We start from the raw sequence: 15,305 nt of genomic DNA on the forward strand, positions 1-15,305 counted from the left end.
CAAGGGCAGTGCTGAATCTCAGCCTGCAGGGCAACGACAGTGTTGAACCTCAGCCTGCAGTGCCAAGGCAGTACTGAACCTCAGCCCTCGGTGCCAGGGCAGTGTTGAACCTCAACCTGCGGTGCGAGGGCAGTGCTGAAACTGAGCCTACAGTGAGAGGGCAGTGCTGGACCTCAGCCTGTGGTGCAAGGGCAGTGCTGGACCTCAGCCCGCGGTGCGAGGGCAGTGCTGGACCTCAGCCCACGGTGCGAGGGCAGTGCTAAAATTCAGCCCGCAGTGCGAGGGCAGTGCTGGACCTCAGTCCGCGGTGCGAGGGCAGTGCTGGACCTCAGCCCGCGGTGCGAGGGCAGTGCTGAAACTCAGCCCGCAGGGCAATGACAGTGTTGAACCTCAGCCTGCAGTGCCAAGGCAGTGCTGAACCTCAGCCCCCGTTGCAAGGGCAGTGCTGAACCTCAGCCCGCAGTCCGATGGCAGTTTTGAATCCCAGCCTGCTGAGCGAGGGCAGTGCTGAATATCAGACCGAAGTGAGAGGGCAGTGCTGAACCTCAGCTCCCAGTGCAAGGGCAGTGCTGGACCCGAGCCTGTGGAGCGATGGCAGTGCAGGACATCAGCCTGCGGAGTGAGGGCTGTGATGCATCTCAGCCCGCGGTGCGAGGGCAGTGCTGAACCTCAGCCCCCGGTGCGAGGGCATTGCTGGACCTCAGCCAGCCGTGCGAGGGTAGTGCTGAATCTCAGCCCGCAGTGCAAGTGCAGTGCTTTCTCTCAGCCAGCCGTGCAAGGGCAGTGCTGAATCTCAGGCCGCAGTGCAAGGGCAGTGCTGAAACTCAGCCCGCAGTGTGAGGACAGTGCTGAACCTCAGCCCGAAGTGAGAGGGCAGTACTTAAACTCAGCCTGCAGTGCCATGGCAGTGCTGAACATCAGGCTGCGGTCCGAGGGCAGTGCTGAACCTCAGGCTGCGGTCCGAGGGCAGTGCTGAATCTCAGCATGCGGTGCGAGGGCAAAGCTGAATCTCAGCCCGAAGTGAGAGGGCAGTGCTTAACCACAGCCTGCGGTGAGAGGGCAGTGCTTAACCACAGCCCCCGGTGCGAGTGCAGTGCTGAACCTCAGCCCCCGGTGCGAGGGCAGTGCTGAACCTCAGCCCCCGGTGCGAGGGCAGTGTTGAACCTCAGCCTGCGATGCGAGGGCAGTGCTGAAACTCAGCGAACAGTGCGAGGGCAGAGCTGAAACTCAGCGAACAGTGCGAGGGCAGTACTGAACCTCAGCCTGCAGGGCAACGACAGTTTTGAACCTCAGCCTGCAGTGCCAAGGCAGTACTGCACCTCAGCCCTCGGTGCCAGGGCAGTGTTGAACCTCAACCTGTGATGTGAGGACAGTGCTGAAACTCAGCCTACAGCGAGAGGTCAGTGCTGAACCTCAGCCGCCGGTGCGAGGACAGTGCTGGACCTCAGCTCATGTAGCGAGTGCAGCGCTGGACATCAGCCCGCGGAGCAAGCGCAGAGTTGGACCTCAGCCCGCAGAGTGAGGGCGGTGCTTGAACTCAGCCCCTGGTGCGAGGGCAGTGCTGGACCTCAGCCCGCGGTGCAAGGGCAGTGCTGGACCTCAGCCCGCAGAGCGAGGGCGGTCCTTGAACTCAGCCCCTGGTGCGAGGCCAGTGCTGGACCTCAGCCCGCGGTGCGAGGGCAGTGCTGGACCTCAGCTCCCGGTGCGAGGTCAGTGCTGGACCTCAGCCTGCAGTGTGAAAGCAGTGCTTAAAATCAGCCGGTGGTGCCATGGCAGTGCTGAACCTCCGCCCGAAGTGAAAGGGCAGTGTTGAAACTCAGCCCGCAGTCCGACGACAGTTTTGAACCTCCCCCCGTGGTGCGAGGGCAGTGCTGAACCTCAGCCCCCAGTGCGAGGGCAGTGTTGGACCTCAGCCCGCTGTGGGATGGCAGTGCTGAATCTCAGCGAACAGCGCGAGTCCAGTGCTGAATCTCAGCCCCCACTGCGAGTACAATGCTGAAACTGAGCCCACAGGGCAATGACAGTGTTGAACCTCAGCCTGCAGTGCCAAGGCAGTACTGAACCTCAGCCCTCAGAGCCAGGGCAGTGTTGAACCTCAACCTGTGATGTGAGGACAGTGCTGGACCTCAGCCCGCGGTGCGAGGGCAGTGCTGGACCTCAGCCCCCGGTGCGAGGACAGTGCTGGACCTCAGCTCGCGTAGCGAGTGCAGCGCTGGACATCAGCCCGCGGAGCAAGGGCAGAGTTGGACCTCAGCCCGCAGAGCGAGGGCGGTGCTTGAACTCAGCCTCTGGTGCGAGGGCAATGCTGGACATCAGCCCTGGGTGCAAGGGCAGTGCTGGACCTCAGCCCACAGAGCGAGGGTGGTGCTTGAACTCAGCCCCTGGTGCGAGGCCAGTGCTGGACCTCAGCCCGCGGTGCGAGGGCAGTGCTGAAACTCAGCCTGCAGTGAGAGGTCAGTGCTGAACCTCAGTCCCCGGTGCGAGGGCAGTGCTGGACCTCAGCTCACGTAGCGAGTGCAGCGCTGGACATCAGCCCGCGGAGCAAGCGCAGAGTTGGACCTCAGCCCGCAGAGCGAGGCCGGTGCTTGAACTCAGCCCCTGGTGCGAGGGCAGTGCTGGACCTCAGCCCGCAGAGCGAGGGCAGTCCTTGAACTCAGCCCCTGGTGCGAGGCCAGTGCTGGACCTCAGCCCGCTTTGCGAGGGCAGTGCTGGACCTCAGCTCCCGGTGCGAGGGCAGTACTGGACCTCAGCCCGCAGTGAAAGGGCAGTGTTGAAACTCAGCCCACAGTCCGACGACAGTTTTGAACCTCCCCCCGTGGTGCGAGGGCAGTGCTGAACCTCAGTCCCCAGCGCGAGGGCAGTGTTGGACATCAGCCCGCTGTGGATGGCAGTGCTGAATCTCAGCGAACAGCGCGAGGCCAGTGCTGAATCTCAGCCCCTGGTGCGAGTACAATGCTGAAACTCAGCCCGCAGGGCAATGACAGTGTTGAACTTCAGCCCTCGGAGCCAGGGCAGTGTTGAACCTCAACCTGTGATGTGAGGACAGTGCTGAACCTCAGCCCCCGGTGCAAGGGCAGTGCTGGACCTCAGCCCGCGGAGCGAGGACAGTGCTGGACCTCAGCCTGCCGTGCGAGGGCAGTGCTAAAACTCAGCCCGCAGGGCAACGACAGTGCTGAACCTCAGCCCCCGGTGCAAGGGCAGTGCAGAACCTCAGCCTGCAGCGAGAGGGCATTGCTGCATCTCACTCGCGGAGCGAGTGCAGTGCTGGACCTCAGCCCGCAGTGCGAGAGCAGAGTTAAAATTCAGCCCGCAGTGCGAGGGCAGAGTTAAAATTCAGCCCGCAGTGCGAGGGCAGTGCTGGACCTCAGCCTGCAGCGAGAGGGCAGTGCTGCATCTCACTCGCGGAGCGAGTGCAGTGCTGGACCTCAGCCCGCAGTGCGAGAGCAGAGTTAAAATTCAGCCCGCAGTGTGAGGGCAGAGTTAAAATTCAGCCCGCAGTGCGAGGGCAGTGCTGGACCACAGTCTGCAGTGCGAGGGCAGAGTTAAAATTCAGCCTGCAGTGCGAGGGCAGTGCTGGACCTCAGCCCGTGGTGCGAGGGCAGTGCTGAAACTCAGCCCCCGGTGCGAGGGCAGTGCTGTATCTTAGCCTGCGGTTCGAGGGCAGTGCTGAAACTCAGCCTGCAGTGAGAGGTCATTGCTGAACCTCAGCCCACGGAGTGAGGGCGGTGCTTGAACTCAGTCCCTGGTGCCAGGGCAGTGCGGAACCTCAGCCCGCAGTGAGAGGGCAGTGCTGAAACTCAGCCCGCAGTGCGAGGCCAGTGCTGAAACTCAGCCCGAAGTGAGAGGGCAGTACTTAAACTCAGCCTGCAGTGCCATGGCAGTGCTGAACCTCAGGCTGCGGTCCGAGGGCAGTGCTGGACCTCAGCCCGCGGTGCAAGGGCAGTGCTGGACCTCAGCCCGCAGAGCGAGGGCGGTCCTTGAACTCAGCCCCTGGTGCGAGGCCAGTGCTGGACCTCAGCCCGCGGTGCGAGGGCAGTGCTGGACCTCAGCTCCCGGTGCGAGGGCAGTGCTGGACCTCAGCCTGCAGTGTGAAAGCAGTGCTTAAAATCAGCCGGTGGTGCCATGGCAGTGCTGAACCTCCGCCCGAAGTGAAAGGGCAGTGTTGAAACTCAGCCCGCAGTCCGACGACAGTTTTGAACCTCCCCCCGTGGTGCGAGGGCAGTGCTGAACCTCAGCCCCCAGTGCGAGGGCAGTGTTGGACCTCAGCCCGCTGTGGGATGGCAGTGCTGAATCTCAGCGAACAGCGCGAGTCCAGTGCTGAATCTCAGCCCCCACTGCGAGTACAATGCTGAAACTCAGCCCACAGGGCAATGACAGTGTTGAACCTCAGCCTGCAGTGCCAAGGCAGTACTGAACCTCAGCCCTCGGAGCCAGGGCAGTGTTGAACCTCAACCTGTGATGTGAGGACAGTGCTGGACCTCAGCCCGCGGTGCGAGGGCAGTGCTGGACCTCAGCCCCCGGTGCGAGGACAGTGCTGGACCTCAGCTCACGTAGCGAGTGCAGCGCTGGACATCAGCCCGCGGAGCAAGGGCAGAGTTGGACCTCAGCCCGCAGAGCGAGGACGGTGCTTGAACTCAGCCCCTGGTGCGAGGGCAGTGCTGGACATCAGCCCTGGGTGCAAGGGCAGTGCTGGACCTCAGCCCACAGAGCGAGGGCGGTGCTTGAACTCAGCCCCTGGTGCGAGGCCAGTGCTGGACCTCAGCCCGCGGTGCGAGGGCAGTGCTGAAACTCAGCCTGCAGTGAGAGGTCAGTGCTGAACCTCAGTCCCCGGTGCGAGGGCAGTGCTGGACCTCAGCTCACGTAGCGAGTGCAGCGCTGGACATCAGCCCGCGGAGCAAGCGCAGAGTTGGACCTCAGCCCGCAGAGCGAGGCCGGTGCTTGAACTCAGCCCCTGGTGCGAGGGCAGTGCTGGACCTCAGCCCGCAGAGCGAGGGCAGTCCTTGAACTCAGCCCCTGGTGCGAGGCCAGTGCTGGACCTCAGCCCGCTTTGCGAGGGCAGTGCTGGACCTCAGCTCCCGGTGCGAGGGCAGTGCTGGACCTCAGCCCGCAGTGAAAGGGCAGTGTTGAAACTCAGCCCACAGTCCGACGACAGTTTTGAACCTCCCCCCGTGGTGCGAGGGCAGTGCTGAACCTCAGTCCCCAGCGCGAGGGCAGTGTTGGACATCAGCCCGCTGTGGATGGCAGTGCTGAATCTCAGCGAACAGCGCGAGGCCAGTGCTGAATCTCAGCCCCCGGTGCGAGTACAATGCTGAAACTCAGCCCGCAGGGCAATGACAGTGTTGAACCTCAGCCCTCGGAGCCAGGGCAGTGTTGAACCTCAACCTGTGATGTGAGGACAGTGCTGAACCTCAGCCCCCGGTGCAAGGGCAGTGCTGGACCTCAGCCCGCGGAGCGAGGACAGTGCTGGACCTCAGCCTGCCGTGCGAGGGCAGTGCTAAAACTCAGCCCGCAGGGCAACGACAGTGCTGAACCTCAGCCCCCGGTGCAAGGGCAGTGCAGAACCTCAGCCCGCAGTCCGATGACAGTGTTGAACCACAGCCTGCGGTGCGAGTGTAGTGCTGAACCTCAGCACACGGTGCGAGTGCAGTGCTGAACCTCAGGCTGCGGTGCCAGGGCAGTGCTGAACCTCAGCCCGCAGTCCGACGGCAGTTTTGAATCTCAGCCTGCTGAGCGAGGGCAGTGCTGAATATCAGACCGAAGTGAGAGGGCAGTGCTGAACCTCAGCTCCCAGTGCGAGGGCAGTGCTGGACCCGAGCCTGTGGAGCGATGGCACTGCTGGATATCAACCTGCGGAGTGAGGGCAGTGATGCATCTCAGCCCGCGGTGCGAGGGCAGTGCTGAAACTCAGCCCGCAGGGCAACGACAGTGCTGAATCCCAGCCCGTGGAGCGAGGGCAGTGCTGAACCTCAGCCGCCGGTGCAAGGGCAGTGATGAATCTCAGCCTGCGGTGCGAGGGCAGTGGTGAAACTCAGCCTCAGGTGCCAGGGCAGTGATGAATCTCAGCCCTCAGTGCAAGGGCAGTGCTAAAACTCAGCCCACAGGGCAACGACAGTGTTGCACCTCAGCCTGCAGTGCCAAGGCAGTACTGAACCTCAGCCCTCGGTGCCAGGGCAGTGTTGAACCTCAGCCTGCGATGCGAGGGCAGTGCTGAAACTGAGCCCGCAGTGTGAGGGCAGTGTTGAACCTCAGCCTGCAGCGAGAGGGCAGTGCTGCATCTCACTCGCGGAGTGAGTGCAGTGCTGGACCTCAGCCCGCAGTGCGAGGGCAGAGTTAAAATTCAGCCCGCAGTGCGAGGGCAGAGTTAAAATTCAGCCCGCAGTGCGAGGGCAGTGCTGGACCTCAGCCTGCAGTGCGAGGGCAGTTAAAATTCAGCCTGCAGTGCGAGGGCAGTGCTGGACCTCAGCCCGCGGTGCGAGGACAGTGCTGGACCTCAGCCTGCGGTGCGAGGGCAGTGCTGAAACTCAGCCCCCGGTGCGAGGGCAGTGCTGTATCTTAGCCTGCGGTTCGAGGGCAGTGCTGAAACTCAGCCTGCAGTGAGAGGTCATTGCTGAACCTCAGCCCACGGAGTGAGGGCGGTGCTTGAACTCAGTCCCTGGTGCCAGGGCAGTGCGGAACCTCAGCCTGCAGTGAGAGGGCAGTGCTGAAACTCAGCCCGCAGTGCGAGGCCAGTGCTGAAACTCAGCCCGAAGTGAGAGGGCAGTACTTAAACTCAGCCTGCAGTGCCATGGCAGTGCTGAACCTCAGGCTGCGGTCCGAGGGCAGTGCTGAACCTCAGCATGCGGTGCGAGGGCAAAGCTGAATCTCAGCCCGAAGTGAGAGGGCAGTGCTTAACCACAGCCTGCGGTGAGAGGGCAGTGCTTAACCACAGCCCCCGGTGCGAGGGCAGTGTTGAACCTCAGCCTGCGATGCGAGGGCAGTGCTGAAACTCAGCGAACAGTGCGAGGGCAGTGCTGAAACTCAGCGAACAGTGCAAGGGCAGTGCTGAAACTCAGCCTGCAGGGCAACGACAGTTTTGAACCTCAGCCTGCAGTGCCAAGGCAGTACTGAACCTCAGCCTGCGATGTGAGGACAGTGCTGAACCTCAGCCCCCGGTGCAAGGACAGTGCTGGACCTCAGCCCGCGGTACGGGGGCAGTGCTGGACCTCAGCCCGCGGTGAGAGTGCAGTGCTGAAACTCAGCCCCCGGTGCGAGGACAGTGCTGGACCTCAGCTCACGTAGCGAGTGCAGCACTGGACATCAGCCCGCGGAGCAAGGGCAGAGTTGGACCTCAGCCCGCAAAGCGAGGGCGGTGCTTGAACTCAGCTCCTGGTGCGAGGGCAGTGCTGGACATCAGCCCGGGGTTCAAGGGCAGTGCTGGACCTCAACCCGCAGAGCGAGGGCGGTGCTTGAACTCAGCCCCTGGTGCGAGGGCAGTGCTGGACCTCAGACGCGGTGCGAGGGCAGTGCTGAAACTCAGCCTGCGGTGTGAGGGCAGTGCTGAACCTTAGCCTGCGGTGTGAGGGCAGTGCTGAAACTCAGCTCACGTAGCGAGTGCAGCGCTGGACATCAGCCCGCAGAGCAAGCGCAGAGTTGGACCTCAGCCCGCAGAGCGAGGGCGGTGCTTGAACTCAGCCCCTGGTGCGAGGGCAGTGCTGGACCTCATCCGGCAGTGCAAGGGCAGTGCTGGACCTCAGCCCGCAGAGCGAGGGCGGTCCTTGAACTCAGCCCCTGGTGCGAGGCCAGTGCTGGACCTCAGCTCCCGGTGCGAGGGCAGTGCTAAAACTCAGCGAACAGTGCGAGGGCAGAGCTGAAACTCAGCCCGCAGAGCAAGAGCAGTGTTGAACCTCAGCCTGCAGGGCAACGACAGTGTTGAACCTCAGCCTGCAGTGCCAAGGCAGTACTGAACCTCAGCCCTCGGTGCCAGGGCAGTGCTGAAACTGAGCCTACAGTGAGAGGGCAGTGCTGGACCTCAGCCTGTGGTGCAAGGGCAGTGCTGGACCTCAGCCCGCGGTGCGAGGGCAGTGCTGGACCTCAGCCCACGGTGCGAGGGCAGTGCTAAAATTCAGCCCGCAGTGCGAGGGCAGTGCTCTACCGCAGTCCGCGGTGCGAGGGCAGTGCTGGACCTCAGCCCGCGGTGCGAGGGCAGTGCTGAAACTCAGCCTACAGCGAGAGGTCAGTGCTGAACCTCAGCCCGCGGAGCACGCGCAGAGTTGGACCTCAGCCCGCAGAGCGAGGGCGGTGCTTGAACTCAGCCCCTGGTGCGAGGGCAGTGCTGGACCTCATCCCTGGTGCGAGGCCAGTGTTGGACCTCAGCCCGCGGTGCGAGGGCAGTGCTGGACCTCAGTCTGCAGGGCGAGGGCAGTGCTGAAACTCAGCCCGCAGTGTGAAAGCAGTGCTTAACCTCAGCCTGCGGTGCCATGGCAGTGCTGAACCTCCGCCCAAAGTAAAAGGGCAGTGTTGAAACTCAGCCCACAGTCCGACGACAGTTTTGAACCTCCACCCGTGGTGCAAGGGCAGTGCTGAACCTCAGTCCCCAGCGCGAGGGCAGTGTTGGACATCAGCCCGCTGTGGATGGCAGTGCTGAATCTCAGCGAACAGCGCGAGGCCAGTGCTGAATCTCAGCCCCCGGTGCGAGTACAATGCTGAAACTCAGCCCGCAGGGCAATGACAGTGTTGAACCTCAGCCTGCAGTGCCAAGGCAGTACTGAACCTCAGCCCTCGGAGCCAGGGCAGTGTTGAACCTCAACCTGTGATGTGAGGACAGTGCTGAACCTCAGCCCCCGGTGCAAGGGCAGTGCTGGACCTCAGCCCGCGGAGCGAGGGCAGTGCTGGACCTCAGCCCGCGGAGCGAGGACAGTGCTGGACCTCAGCCTGCCGTGCGAGGGCAGTGCTAAAACTTAGCCCGCAGGGCAACGACAGTGCAGAACCTCAGCCCGCAGTCCAATGACAGTGTTGAATATCCGCCCGCAGTGCGATGACAGTGTTGAACCTCAGCCCGCGGCGCGAGTGCAATGCTGAACCTCAGGCTGCGGTGCCAGGGCAGTGCTGAACCTCAGGCTGCGGTGCCAGGGCAGTGCTGAACCTCAGCCCGCAGTCCGACGGCAGTTTTGAATCTCAGCCTGCTGAGCGAGGGCAGTGCTGAATATCAGACCGAAGTGAGAGGGCAGTGCTGACCCTCAGCTCCCAGTGCGAGGGCAGTGCTGGACCCGAGCCTGTGGAGCGATGGCACTGCTGGACATCAGCCTGTGGAGTGAGGGCAGTGATGCATCTCAGCCCGCGGTGCGAGGGCAGTGCTGAAACTCAGCCCGCAGGGCAACGACAGTGCTGAATCCCAGCCCGCGGAGCGAGGGCAGTGCTGAGCCTCAGGCGCCGGTGCAAGGGCAGTGATGAATCTCAGCCCGCGGTGCGAGGGCAGTGCTGAAACTCAGCCTCAGGTGCCAGGGCAGTGATGAATATCAGCCCTCAGTGCAAGGGCAGTGCTAAAACTCAGCCCGCAGGGCAACGACAGTGTTGCACCTCAGCCTGCAGTGCCAAGGCAGTACTGAACCTCAGCCCTCGGTGCCAGGGCAGTGCTGAATCTCAGCCCGCAGGGGAATGACACTGTTGAACCTCAGTCTGCGGTGCCAGGGCAGTGCTGACCCTCAGCCCGCAGTGCGAGGGTGGTGCTTGACCTCAGCCCGCGAAGCAAGGGCAGTGCTGGACCTCAGCCCGCAGAGCGAGGGCAGTGCTGGACTTCAGCCCGCGAAGCAAGGGCAGTGCTGAACCTCAGCCACCGGTGCCAGGGCAGTGATGAATCTCAGCCTGTGGTGCGAGGGCAGAGCTGGACATCAGCCCGCAGAGCGACGGCGGTGCTTGAACTCAGCCCCTGGTGCGAGGGCAGTGCTGGATCTCAGCCCGCAGAGAGAAGGCAGTGCTGAAACTCAGTTAGCAGTGCAATGACTGCGTTGAACGTCAGCCTGAGGTGCGAGGGCAGTGCTGGACCTCAGCCCCCGGTGCGAGGGCAGTGCTGAACCTCAGCCCCCGGTGCGAGGGCAGTGCTGAACCTCAGCCCATGGTGCGAGGGCAGTTGTTAAACCCAGCCCCAGGTGCCAGGGCAGTGCTGGACTTCAGCCTGCGTAGCGAGGGCAGTGATGAACCTCAGCCCATGGTGCGAGAAAAGTGATGAATCTCAGCCCGAAGAGCGAGGGCAGTGCTGGACCTCAGCCCGTGAAGCAAGGGCAGTGCTGGACCTCAGCCCGCAGAGCGAGGGCAGAGCTGGAACTCAGCCCGCAGTGCGACGACTGTGTTGAACCTCAGTTCAGTTCTGAAAATCAGCCCGCAATGAGAGGTCAGTGCTGAACCTCGGCCCCCGGTGCGAGAGCAGTAGTGGACCTCAGCCCACGGAGCGAGGGCAGTGCTGGACCTCAGACCGTGGTGCGAGAGCAGTGCTGGACCTCAGCCCGAGGTGCAAGGACAGTGCTGAACCTCAGCTCTTGGTGCGAGGGCAGAGCTGGACCTCAGCTCGCGGAGAGAGGGCAGTGCTGAAACTCAGCTAGCAGTGCGTGGGCAGTGCTGAAACTCAGCTAGCAGTGCAAGGGCAGTGCTGAAACTCAGCCCGCAGTGCGTGGGCAGTGCTGAAACTCAGCTAGCAGTGCAAGGGCAGTGCTGAAACTCAGCCCGCAGTGCGAGGGCGGTGCTTAACCTCAGCCTGTGGTGCGAGGGCAGTGCTGAAACTCAGCCCCCGGTGTGAGGGCATGTGAACCCGCGGAGCAAGGCAGCGCTGGACCTCAGCCCGCAGTGCGAGGGCAGTGCTGAACATCAGCATGCGGTGTGAGGGCAGTGTTGGACCTCAGCCCGCGGGGCGAGTGTAGTGCTGGACCTCAGCCCCAGTGCGAGGGCACTGCTGAAACCCTGCCAGCAGCGCAATGACACTGTTGAACCTCAGCCTGTGGTGCCAGGGCAGTGCTGACCCTCAGCCTGCGGTACGAGGTCATTGCTGAACCTCAGCCTGCGGTGCCAGGGCAGTACTGACCCTCAGCTCGCAGTGCCAGGGCAGTGCTGGACCTCAGCCCGCGGAGCGAGGACAGTGCAGAACCTCAGCCCGCAGTCCGATGACAGTGTTGAATCTCCGCCCGCGGTGCGAGTGCAATGCTGAACCTCAGGCTGCGGTGCCAGGGCAGTGCTGAACCTCAGCCCGCAGTCCGACGGCAGTTTTGAATCTCAGCCTGCTGAGCGAGGGCAGTGCTGAATATCAGACCGAAGTGAGAGGGCAGTGCTGACCCTCAGCTCCCAGTGCGAGGGCAGTGCTGGACCCGAGCCTGTGGAGCGATGGCACTGCTGGACATCAGCCTGCGGAGTGAGGGCAGTGATGCATCTCAGCCCGCGGTGCGAGGGCAGTGCTGAAACTCAGCCCGCAGGGCAACGACAGTGCTGAATCCCAGCCCGTGGAGCGAGGGCAGTGCTGAACCTCAGCCGCCGGTGCAATGGCAGTGATGAATCTCAGCCCGCGGTGCGAGGGCAGTGCTGAGCCTCAGCCGCCGGTGCAAGGGCAGTGATGAATCTCAGCCCGCGGTGCGAGGGCAGTGGTGAAACTCAGCCTCAGGTGCCAGGGCAGTGATGAATATCAGCCCTCAGTGCAAGGGCAGTGCTAAAACTCAGCCGCAGGGCAACGACATTGTTGCACCTCAGCCTGCAGTGCCAAGGCAGTGCTGAACCTCAGCCCGCAGTGCGAGGGTGGTGCTTGACCTCAGCCCGCGAAGCAAGGGCAGTTCTGGACCTCAGCCCGCAGAGCGAGGGCAGTGCTGGACTTCAGCCCGTGAAGCAAGGGCAGTGCTGAACCTCAGCCACCGGTGCCAGGGCAGTGATGAATCTCAGCCCGTGGTGCGAGGGCAGAGCTGGACATCAGCCCGCAGAGAGAAGGCAGTGCTGAAACTCAGTTAGCAGTGCAACGACTGCGTTGAACGTCAGCCTGCGGTGCGAGGGCAGTGCTGGACCTCAGCCCCCGGTGCGAGGGCAGTGCTGAACTTCAGCCCCCGGTGCGAGGGCAGTGCTGAACCTCAGCCCATGGTGCGAGGGCAGTTGTTAAACCCAGCCCCAGGTGCCAGGGCAGTGCTGGACTTCAGCCTGCGTAGCGAGGGCAGTGATGAACCTCAGCCCATGGTGCGAGAAAAGTGATGAATCTCAGCCCGAAGAGCGAGGGCAGTGCTGGACCTCAGCCCGTGAAGCAAGGGCAGTGCTGGACCTCAGCCCGCAGAGCGAGGGCAGAGCTGGAACTCAGCCCGCAGTGCGACGACTGTGTTGAACCTCAGTTCAGTTCTGAAAATCAGCCCGCAATGAGAGGTCAGTGCTGAACCTCGGCCCCCGGTGCGAGAGCAGTAGTGGACCTCAGCCCACGGAGCGAGGGCAGTGCTGGACCTCAGACCGTGGTGCGAGAGCAGTGCTGGACCTCAGCCCGTGGTGCAAGGACAGTGCTGAACCTCAGCTCTTGGTGCGAGGGCAGAGCTGGACCTCAGCTCGCGGAGAGAGGGCAGTGCTGAAACTCAGCTAGCAGTGCGTGGGCAGTGCTGAAACTCAGCTAGCAGTGCAAGGGCAGTGCTGAAACTCAGCCCGCAGTGCGTGGGCAGTGCTGAAACTCAGCTAGCAGTGCAAGGGCAGTGCTGAAACTCAGCCCGCAGTGCGAGGGCGGTGCTTAACCTCAGCCTGTGGTGCGAGGGCAGTGCTGAAACTGAGCCCGCAGTGCGAGGGCAGTGCTTAACCTCAGCCCCCGGTGTGAGGGCATGTGCTGGACGTGAACCCGCGGAGCAAGGCAGCGCTGGACCTCAGCCCGCGGTGCGAGGGCAGTGCTGAACATCAGCATGCGGTGTGAGGGCAGTGTTGGACCTCAGCCCGCGGGGTGAGTGTAGTGCTGGACCTCAGCCCCAGTGCGAGGGCACTCCTGAAACCCTGCCAGCAGCGCAATGACACTGTTGAACCTCAGCCTGTGGTGCCAGGGCAGTGCTGACCCTCAGCCTGCGGTACGAGGTCATTGCTGAACCTCAGCCTGCGGTGCCAGGGCAGTACTGACCCTCAGCTCGCAGTGCCAGGGCAGTGCTGGACCTCAGCCCGCGGAGCGAGGACAGTGCAGAACCTCAGCCCGCAGTCCGATGACAGTGTTGAATCTCCGCCCGCGGTGCGAGTGCAATGCTGAACCTCAGGCTGCGGTGCCAGGGCAGTGCTGAACCTCAGCCCGCAGTCCGACGGCAGTTTTGAATCTCAGCCTGCTGAGCGAGGGCAGTGCTGAATATCAGACCGAAGTGAGAGGGCAGTGCTGACCCTCAGCTCCCAGTGCGAGGGCAGTGCTGGACCCGAGCCTGTGGAGCGATGGCACTGCTGGACATCAGCCTGCGGAGTGAGGGCAGTGATGCATCTCAGCCCGCGGTGCGAGGGCAGTGCTGAAACTCAGCCCGCAGGGCAACGACAGTGCTGAATCCCAGCCCGTGGAACGAGGGCAGTGCTGAACCTCAGCCGCCAATGCAAGGGCAGTGATGAATCTCAGCCCGCGGTGCGAGGGCAGTGCTGAGCCTCAGCCGCCGGTGCAAGGGCAGTGATGAATCTCAGCCCGCGGTGCGAGGGCAGTGCTGAAACTCAGCCTCAGGTGCCAGGGCAGTGATGAATATCAGCCCTCAGTGCAAGGGCAGTGCTAAAACTCAGCCGCAGGGCAACGACAGTGTTGCACCTCAGCCTGCAGTGCCAAGGCAGTGCTGAACCTCAACCTGCAGCGAGAGGGCAGTGCTGAACCTCATCCCGCGGTGCAAGGGCCATACTGAAACTCAGCCCGCGGAGCGAGGGCGGTGCTTGAACTCAGCCCCTGGTGCGAGGGCAGTGTTGAATCTCAGCCCGCAGGGGAATGACACTGTTGAACCTCAGTCTGCGGTGCCAGGGCAGTGCTGACCCTCAGCCCGCAGTGCGAGGGTGGTGCTTGACCTCAGCCCGCGAAGCAAGGGCAGTGCTGGACCTCAGCCCGCAGAGCGAAGCAGTGCTGGACTTCAGCCCACGAAGCAAGGGCAGTGCTGGACCTCAGCCCCCAGTGCGAGGGCAGAGCTGGAACTCAGCCTGCAGTGCGACGACTGTGTTGAACCTCAGTTCAGTTCTGAAAATCAGCCCGCAATGAGAGGTCAGTGCTGAACCTCGGCCCCCGGTGCGAGAGCAGTGGTGGACCTCAGCCCATGGAGCGAGGGCAGTGCTGGACCTCAGCCCGTGGTGCGAGAGCAGTGGTGGACCTCAGCTCCTGGTGCGAGGGCAGTGCAGGATCTCAGCCCTCGGTGCCAAGGCAGTGTTGAACCACAGCCCGCAGAGAGAGGGCAGTGCTGAGACTCAGTTATCAGTGCAAGGGCAGTGCTGAAACTTAGCCCGCAGTGCAACGACTGCGTTGAACCTCAGCCTGCGGTGCCAGGTCTGTGCTGAACCTCAGCCCCTGGTGCGAGGGCAGCGCTGGACCTCAGCCCCCGGTGCGAGGGCAGCGCTGGACCTCAGCCCCCGGTGCGAGGGCAGTGCTGGACCTCAGACCGTGGTGCGAGAGCAGTGCTGGACCTCAGCCCGTGGTGCAAGGACAGTGCTGAACCTCAGCTCTTGGTGCGAGGGCAGAGCTGGACCTCAGCTCGCGGAGAGAGGGCAGTGCTGAAACTCAGCTAGCAGTGCGTGGGCAGTGCTGAAACTCAGCTAGCAGTGCAAGGGCAGTGCTGAAACTCAGCCCGCAGTGCGTGGGCAGTGCTGAAACTCAGCTAGCAGTGCAAGGGCAGTGCTGAAACTCAGCCCGCAGTGCGAGGGCAGTGCTTAACCTCAGCCTGTGGTGCGAGGGCAGTGCTGAAACTCAGCCCCCGGTGTGAGGGCATGTGCTGGACGTGAACCCGCGGAGCAAGGCAGTTCTGGACCTCAGCCCGCAGAGCGAGGGCAGTGCTGGACTTCAGCCCGCGAAGCAAGGGCAGTGCTGAACCTCAGCCACCGGTGCCAGGGCAGTGATGAATCTCAGCCCGTGGTGCGAGGGCAGAGCTGGACATCAGCCCGCAGAGCGACGGCGGTGCTTGAACTCAGCCCCTGGTGCGAGGGCAGTGCTGGATCTCAGCCCGCAGAGAGAAGGCAGTGCTGAAACTCAGTTAGCAGTGCAATGACTGCGTTGAACGTCAGCCTGCGGTGCGAGGGCAGTGCTGGACCTCAGCCCCCGGTGCGAGGGCAGTGCTGAACCTCAGCCCCCGGTGCGAGGGCAGTGCTGAACCTCAGCCCATGGTGCGAGGGCAGTTGTTAAACCCAGC

This window comes from Carcharodon carcharias, chromosome 17 (genome assembly GCF_017639515.1).
Source record: "Carcharodon carcharias isolate sCarCar2 chromosome 17, sCarCar2.pri, whole genome shotgun sequence".
Lineage (NCBI taxonomy): Eukaryota > Metazoa > Chordata > Chondrichthyes > Lamniformes > Lamnidae > Carcharodon > Carcharodon carcharias.